At 45.1% G+C, this 8,424-nt stretch overlaps 1 pseudogene; it reads left to right on the top strand.

Annotated features, from left to right (window-relative positions):
* The first annotated feature begins 223 nt into the window (after nt 1–223).
* LOC102515076 lies at nt 224–1,338 on the top strand (annotated as a pseudogene).
* The last annotated feature ends 7,086 nt before the right edge of the window (nt 1,339–8,424 follow it).

The raw sequence follows: 8,424 nt of genomic DNA, 5'->3' as shown, positions 1-8,424 counted from the left end.
ACAGGGGGCAGGTCATCCTGTGGGGTCTACGTGGGGAAGCCAAGGGATTAGATAGGAGACAGAAGGGGCCAGGAAACACGGGCCATAGCCGTTACTGTGGTTTCCATAGGAAAAAACGGGGGAGGCAGAGTGAGCATGTTTAGGGTTGGCTGGTCTGAATAACTTCAGCAAGTGCTGGGGTCTAGGGACTGTCTCAAGTTTCCTGGCACCTGGTCTTGGTGTGATGAAGGCAGGTGGATGGTGCCCTGAAGGAGGTGTTTGGGATGTGGGCTCTGGGTTGGTCGCTTTGCACAGGAAAGTGGTGCTCTCAGGCCAGCCGTTTCCTCCCTCTAGAACTGGCCAGCCGTGGGAGAGCTGGTCTCTCCAGGACCAGTAAGGCCCAGATGTCAAAGAATCAAAGACACAACCTTGGAGAGCTGAGTGTGCAGCCGCTGGTGCCGGGCGCTGGGCTGGCGAGGCCCGGGTCCCGGGTGCCCTGGCTCGGGCTCGCGCCCCCTGCTCTCACGTGTAGGCATCTCTCGGGACGACTGGCACAAACGCCGCAAGGCCAGGGGCAGGAGGAAGCCCTGTCCAAGAAGTGGAAATGTATGAGCTGGGATGCCCCGCGGCCGACACCGAGATCGGCCCGGCAGACACAGTCCGTGTGCGGGGAGGCAACGGGAAGCACCGCGCCTCGAGGCTGGACGTGGGGAACTTCTCCTGGGGCTCCGAGCGTGTACACCCAAGACAGGGGTTACAGATGTTGTCTGCGACGCAGCCGACGGCGATCTGGTCCGCACCGAGACCCTGGTGAAGAGCCGCACGGCGCTCCCCAGCAGCACACCGCGCGGAGGATGGGCCGAGCCCCACTGCGCACCAAGCCCCGGGCCGCGGGAAGGGGGCCAAGCTGACTCCCGAGGAGGAAGAGATTTTCAACGAAAAACGATCAAAGAAAATTCAGAAAAAATATGATGAAAGGAAAAAGAATGCCCAAATCAGTCCTGGGGGAGCAGTTCTAGCAAAGGGGGTTTCTTGCACGCTTCGCTCCAAGACCAGGCCAGTGTGGCCGAGCAAATGGCTTACGTGCTAGAGGGCAAGCAGCTGGAGTTCTCCCTGAGGAAGATCGAGGCCCTGAAAGGCCAATAAACCCTCCCTCCTACCTTAGCCCATGTACTAAAGGTGTTTATTCTTAAAAAAAAAAAAAAAAAAAAAAAAAAAAAAATCAGAGACACACGGTAAATGGAGACGCTGAGATGTATTGAGCCTATGTCCTGTCTCTAGAAGAGTTCATACCCCCGGGGCATAGTGACATATCCAATAACGCGCAACAGAAGGAACACAACGTGGGTCTTCCCTGAGTGTGAACTACTGTCAGCAAAGCAGACATACCGATCAGGTTTGAAATTTTGTTCACCTCAAGAGGGATCTGAAGAGGTTTCAGATGACAACTATTTCAGAAGCTGCCAGGGTGAAGACTTCTCTGCTTGGAATAAAATCCTTCAAAGGATCTTTACTCTACTCAGGACAGTAGCTCAATGGTCTTGTCCACAAGAAAGGTCCAAGTAATTTCTGACTCTATATTTAAACCTAAAATTTGTGTCTTCTAAAAATCTCTTCCTAGAGAGAAAAAAAAAATCCCTGAAGATCTTACTTTATAATTATACCAAAGTTCTCTTTTAAAATGGACCAGCAGATCCCACTGTAAATACATTCTAATTCCTTCCTCCTCCTTGCTGTTTGTTGCGATGCTTGTTATTTCTTATTTCTCTGAACAATATCCAGGCAGCTTCAAGAGAAAATCCATTAATGCCCCTACATTTGCGTTTGTATAGCGTTTTCTCAGCTCTTCAACACGATATAGAAGAACACATAATGACGGTTTCCAGGGACCCGTCAAAAAAAAACACTGTGTTGGAAAGTAAGAGATGTCTGCGGAGGATTTGGATTCATTTAAAAAAATCACCTAAGGGACCTGCCAAATTGCTACTATCTGTCGCAGACAAGATGCTCATTAAGAAACCCCTTTGGCTCATGATTTATTGATTGGAGACCAAATATCCCGGAAGACTCATAAATGACTCTTTGAATGGGCTTCTAAACCCCCTCCTACATTATGCTTCAGATGCATTTGCACCTGACTTAATCTCTATGAAAATGTATCCATTTTTCCTACCTCATTACTTAGATTGTTATATAAAAAGATTATGTAGCTGGAATATAAACAACAGAGTTTTGGTGAACAAGATATCATCAGTCATACTAAATACTAAAAACAATTTTCAGATAGATGTTACTTCAAATCCAGGGTTTTATATTTGAGTGATTTGCTGAAATGCTTTTCAAATCTAAGGATGAGGACATTCAGATGGATCAAGCTGCAGATATTTTTAGTCCAAAACAGGCTTTCTTTAACTTCAAGGACAAAAAAAATCAAAGTATCAGCATTTTCTCTACCTCCGAGGATATTTAATAAATACTGCAAATACTCGAATCCGAAAAATTGTCAGCATTCTATGCTGGCATGAGGTATGAGAATTAAACAAGCCAACCCCTGGTTTCTGAAGAATTTAGAAGACTGAAACCAAAGTGATTCCCTGCGAGCTATAAGCTGGATCTAAGTAGAACAAATCAAACCAAATAAAGAACAGACGAGCAAATAACACGTTGTAAACAACAAAGAACATGGTCATTTTGAAATCCACAAAGTTAAAAAAAAAAAAAAAAAAAGCTGGCCATAGACTTAGAACAACTGAAAAGACGGAAAGTCTGCTAAGGCTTTAAAAGCCTTTTCTAGGTGTTGTTCATTCATTCGCTCAATCCAAACCCTCATTCAGAAAAACATTACTGGTGGCCTATGCTGTGTTAGGCATTGAAGAAACAATGGCCAGTTAGCCAATATTTTCTTCATCAGGGAACATAAAGCCTATTTTGAGAAAATGAACCCTAGATAAGTTGTAACAAGAGGAGGGCAGGAGTGAACATTAAGTGTGAACTACTTTGGGAGAATATAACTGGTCTGGAGGATGAAGGCATGAAGGCACGTTTCCTGAGGCAATAATGTGGAGCAGAGCTGCAGAGAAGGCATGGGCTTTACAGTGAGTGGATGCGCAAAGCAGAGGTGGTGGTGCAGTTGTGATGCACTGGGTGGTTGGAGAAGTGGCCACAGATCGAGGACACAACAGCAGGAACAGAAGCTCTGAGGTGGGGAAACAGATAGACCGTCTTTAGAACTGAGTGTCAGGCAGCTCTCCGAGAGAAGACTGTGAAAACATGATGGGCAAAAGATCAGACCGTGCAAACCTTAAAGATCCGGGTCAGGAATCTCCACTTTACACTGAGAGATGTGAAAAGCCACTGATGGGTTTTAATGAAGAGGTTTTAAATCTGTATTTAAAACAAACAAATCAACAAAAGAACCAGGCTGGCTGTAGCATGGAGGCTGGGTCATGAGGCAGGGATCAAAGTGGGGAACTAGCTCTGAGGCTTTTCATTAAATAATGTGAGCTATGATGCTTTTGTTGGACAAGGCTATTGGAAGTACAGTCCAGGACTAGAGAGACACAGAAGTGAAAACTATAGCCCTTGGACATGGGCAACATGTGAGTCATAGGAAAGAGGAGAAATCAGGACAGATCCTTAGGTTTTTAGATTGAGCAAACGTATGGTTGTTGGAGGATTTAATGAGGCAGGAGACACTGGAGGAAGGCGAGTTTATGGAGTTCATGAGTTCTGTTGTGGACGTGTTGCATTTGAAGTGCTTGTGACAGTCTCGTGTCATGACTTGTAAGCTATTGGGAATGTATGGTGTGAAAGGGACAGTCAGAGGAGAGTCCTGGGCTCCTGTCTGTCAGCAGGGACTGGATTATGTCACAGCGCAATTTCAGGAAACTAGAACAAGTTTTATTTCTTGCTTTTGCTACATGCCCACTGCAGGTCAAGAAGGGAGCCTTTTCAGATTGTTTACTCAGACACCCAGGCTGACTGCACCCTCACTTTGTTATGATGCTGCCCCCCCCCCCCGCCATGGGGTCTTCAGTGCTCAGCAGGGCCAGGTGAGAATACATAGAGGGCGTATCAGCTCCAGGAGGTTCTGTCCTTCCAGTTACATTACCTCAGCCAAGGCAAGTTACATGACCTCTGCTGACTTCCAGAAGGAGGTAGGTGCAGGTTCCAGTTATTTTTCAGGAAGAGGAAGCATTTGTGTGTGTGTGTGTGTGTGTGTGTGTGTGTGTGTGTGTGAGTGCTAGTAATGTCTACCACAGAGTTGATGATATCAATTTCAGTGACCTTAACATATATGTAGTGGATGTTTATCATGTGTGGTGACTGAATATTTTCCCCATATTTTGGTAACTTTTCATATGATTAATCTGTCTTCTCAAGGACAGAGGACAGAATATTAATATTCCAGACTCTTGCAGTTTTAGATGCAGACATGTGACCCAGATTTCACCAGTCATTTGAACCCACTGGAGGTTTGCATTGGAAAGTTAGAACTGTGAAGGCGTGATCCTGAAAGGAGGGACAGACACTCTGGCACATGTGATGACAGAGTTTGGGGTTCTTTCAGAGTTTGGAGGGAAGGAAGGGAGTGGAGCATCAGGCATCCAGTCCTAAGAGCCATCTGTTCCAAGTGGCAAGGTCCTGGCATCCTCCCCAGAGGAGCCCCCTTGGTGTAGGTCATTGCTCCTGGATGGGTAGCTTCAGAATCTGACCCCCTGGCTCTTCCCTCATGTACTTGAGCTCCAGAATTCCCTTTACAAATTAATTTTCTCCTTAAATAAATCAGAATCTTTTCCTAATGTTTGCAGTTATGAACCTGACCAATAGAGTATTTGGTCCCAGGAAAGGCAACAAGCCCTCAAGGAAATGGAAATCAGTGAATGGGTTATTTAGCCTGGTTGGGTTTTCAGGCATTGACAGTCTAGTTAGGACAGAAACTGCGAATGCTGGTGGTTAATGGCAGAGCACAGGAAGGCATTACTTAAAGGGGTCTTCTACAATGAAATGGCTATTGAAGACAAGGCTTAGGAAAAACACGTAGCTGTTGATAAAAAATGAGCAGGGAGGATGAAGGACTACAAAGAAAACAAGGAAGGCTGGCTGCTTCTAGCTGCACTGCAGAACTCGTGGCAGAGAATAAGATCAGTTTTAAAGTCTTGGCTCAAGGCACAGTGAGAGAATCGAGGACTTGCTGTGTCTGTCAGAAGGATCTGTTGCGAAGGCTAGATGGACGTAGTTAAGATGAAAACATCCTGTCCGATGCTCCGGATTGCTGAATTTCAGATTAGCTTGAATTCACCTCTTTGTCAGATTTCTTAGTAACAGCATGTTAAATGGAAAGGAGTCAGACGCTGGAATCAAAAAGGAGGCATTTGGGAGAATCCTAAATAGCCAAACCTTATGGAGTGAATTGCCAGCAAAATGGAACCTCTTTTCCAGTCTGTTTAGGCTTCAAGACCCCTCGGATAAGTACCTTGCAAGGGGAGCCAGTTTTCTTCATGCCCCTCTAGTCACTCCTTGTTGCCTATGGTCTTCAGGTAGAGTCAGTCAGAAACTTCAATTGCTTCCTCAGTTGGTTGCTTAAAACTTATACATAATTAAGCATAGCTTACACTGAATGAAGTAATGATGGCATAAAATTCCTTGAGTTAAAATAGAAGATCAATCCAATAAAGTATGGACACTTTTGGAGTGAATTTATCAGGGGTAGTGACTCAAACCCCCAAATTGTTTCCCTGCAAAGCCCCAGAAGACTGCAACACAGCTAATGGTACAAATGCACTGGGACGGAGGGACTCTGTTACTGAAAAGTATGATGGTGTTGTTCTTGGTAAGCTTTTGACGTCTTTTTTGAGATACTGCCTTTGAAATGAACTCGCTGATTCCAGTGGGGTTTGTACAATCACTGGGGAAGGGGATTAAATAAGTTAATGCATTAAAGCACTTAGAAAAGTGCCTTGTACATATTAAGCAGTCAATAAACCTTAGCTATTGTTACTCTTCCCCTAAGAGACCTGCACCATTTAAGAGGCCAGCCATCCTAGAGGAAGAAAAATATCCAGACACTTCACTGAGTATTGGACACCAAGCCCAAGTTTACACTGCTGGCTGGGCCACTTCTGTAATTCACTAAAAATGCTGGGTTTATTGGGAGTCAGGTGATTAGTGGGTGTCCCAGTCAGCTTGGGCTGCTGTAACAAAATACCACACACTGGGCAGCTTACACAACAGTTATTTTTTTCTCACGGTTCTGAATGCTGGGAAGTTCAAGATCAAGGTGTCAGCAGATTCAGCCCCCACACGTAACCTCATCTAAACCTAATTACCTCCCAAAGACTCCACCTCCAAATACTTTCACATCGGGGTTTAGGGTTCCAGCGTATGGATTTTGGGATGGACATGTTCAGTCCATAACAATGGAGTTTGGCTGAGTATATTTTAGGGTAGGCCCTGTGGGTTTGCAAATATATTGTTGCCATTTCCCTAGTTCCTTCTGATAGTTGGAATAGTTATAATGAGCGACTGGAATGATCCACAGGTTGGATTTATAACCCATTGGGCAAACTCTATTATGGCAGGTCAAGTAGAAGTTCTTGGACCTTTTCTTTGCCTTTAAGTTTAAAAACCACAGTCTTACCATATCTCAGGTAGAATCATAGGGGTTTACATTCTCACCGAAGGAGTAGTTAAAACCAGATGAAGTAGTCAAAATCATAAAAGCAGAGAAGAGAAAGCTGGTTGCCAGGGAAGGGGGGAAACATGGACTATTGTATAGCGGGTACCGAGTTTCAGTTCTGCAAGATGAAAAAGGATGCCTTTCACTTCCTCATTCAACCAGCGTGTATCGCCTGCACAGTAAATAGATGGGCCTTTGAGAATGACGCTAGACTTTCCTACATTTAAGTAGGTGTTAATTTTAACTTCCACAACTGTTCTAGATTCAGTCCTATTTCACGAGGAAATCTGAACAGGCTTGGAATAGCACCTAGAAGGCAGCCACTGACATGGGAAATATCTTTTCCTGTCCTGACAACGGGAATAGCAGGAACAGCTGGCTTCCACTTGGTGCAAACAGCAGCACACCTTTACCACCTCATCTCAGAACTGCATTACATCTCTAATTCTGCACCGTAATTTATTCCAAAGGGACCCCGTAAATCTCTTTAAAAGAGGTACAGTGGATTTCTGTGGACATTGGAGAAAATTATCACCACATTTGGGTTGTCGACATAGCTGATTTGCCAAGGGACTCAAAAGGATGCCATTTTTCAAGGGACCCTCAGTAAGAGATAAGAGAACAGACTCCATGAAAACAACCCTCCAATGGGCCCTATGACAGCTAATCCCATTGTGCCTAAAGTATCTGTGGCAGAAGAAGGTGCTGTATAAAGCCCATGTCAAGCCTTAATACGACAGAATTATTGCAAGAGGGAAGGGAGTTTGGGATAAACTGACCTCAGCTTCAATTTGTACAAACGTGACTGGACAGAAAGGTGGAATGAAGGAGGGAGAGAGGGGACTGGAGGAGGCTTGAGCAGAGCCAGGGAGGTGAAAAAAGACAAAGCGCTGGTCAGTGTAAATGCACTTAGGCCAGTGGTGTCTGTTAGCTGGTAATTACTGACGTTGGGATTCCTTCCTACCACAGAGACTGGGGGACAGAGGCGCTGTCCTTCCTGCTGAGTACATTTCAAAGGCATGACTTTCAAGACATTGAGAAGACATTAATGGCCATCTCTGAATGGGTTTCGTGTAACAGCAGCCCAGTTGTGGTTAGTGCCAGCGTACCATGCCAAGTGAACTGGGCTCCAGTGATTTCCTTCTCAGTCTGTTTGGGGTAGAACCTCCTCCTGAGTTAGAAAAGTAAGTTGATAGAGGAGCAATAGTAGGAAATCAGTAGGAAAGTCTGAGTCACAGGAGATAGTGTTTATCTCCAACGGATGGAGGAAGGACTTACAATCGTAAGCCCTTGTTAGTAAATGCTCTATGAAAGAAAGGTCAAAGGTCTACTCGGTGGGGTGTTGCCTAGAACAGACACTGCATTCTTTGGGCAGCCTTGAGTTTTCCTTTAGGCAGCCACTTTACGGGGGTTAGTTCATCCTAGGGGTGCAGCCTTGAGCTGTTTGAAATTATGCTAGTGCTGTTCAAGTCCTTTAATGTGGTTTGTGTATGTGTGTGTGTGTGTATGTGTGTGTGTGTGTAGGTGGCGAATAAAGTAGTTTGTGCTGAGAATCTGCAGTCCTTTTGGCCATAGTTGAGTCTTCGTCAAGCAGAGGGATCAGAGGAGACTGACTAGAGTTCGGTCAAGGAGAAAAATCTTTGTAACTTCTCAGTCCCTGTGCCCTCCTGGTTTCCCACTAACACTCCTCTATCAACTTACTTTTCTAACTCAGGAGGAGGTCCTATCCCAAACAGACTGAGAAGGAAATCATGGGAGCCCAGTTC

The sequence above is a fragment of the Camelus ferus genome, chromosome 8 (assembly GCF_009834535.1).
Source record: "Camelus ferus isolate YT-003-E chromosome 8, BCGSAC_Cfer_1.0, whole genome shotgun sequence".
Taxonomy (NCBI): Eukaryota; Metazoa; Chordata; class Mammalia; order Artiodactyla; family Camelidae; genus Camelus; species Camelus ferus.
Note: the sequence above shows the minus strand (reverse complement) of the source record. Positions and strands in the feature narration are given on the sequence as shown.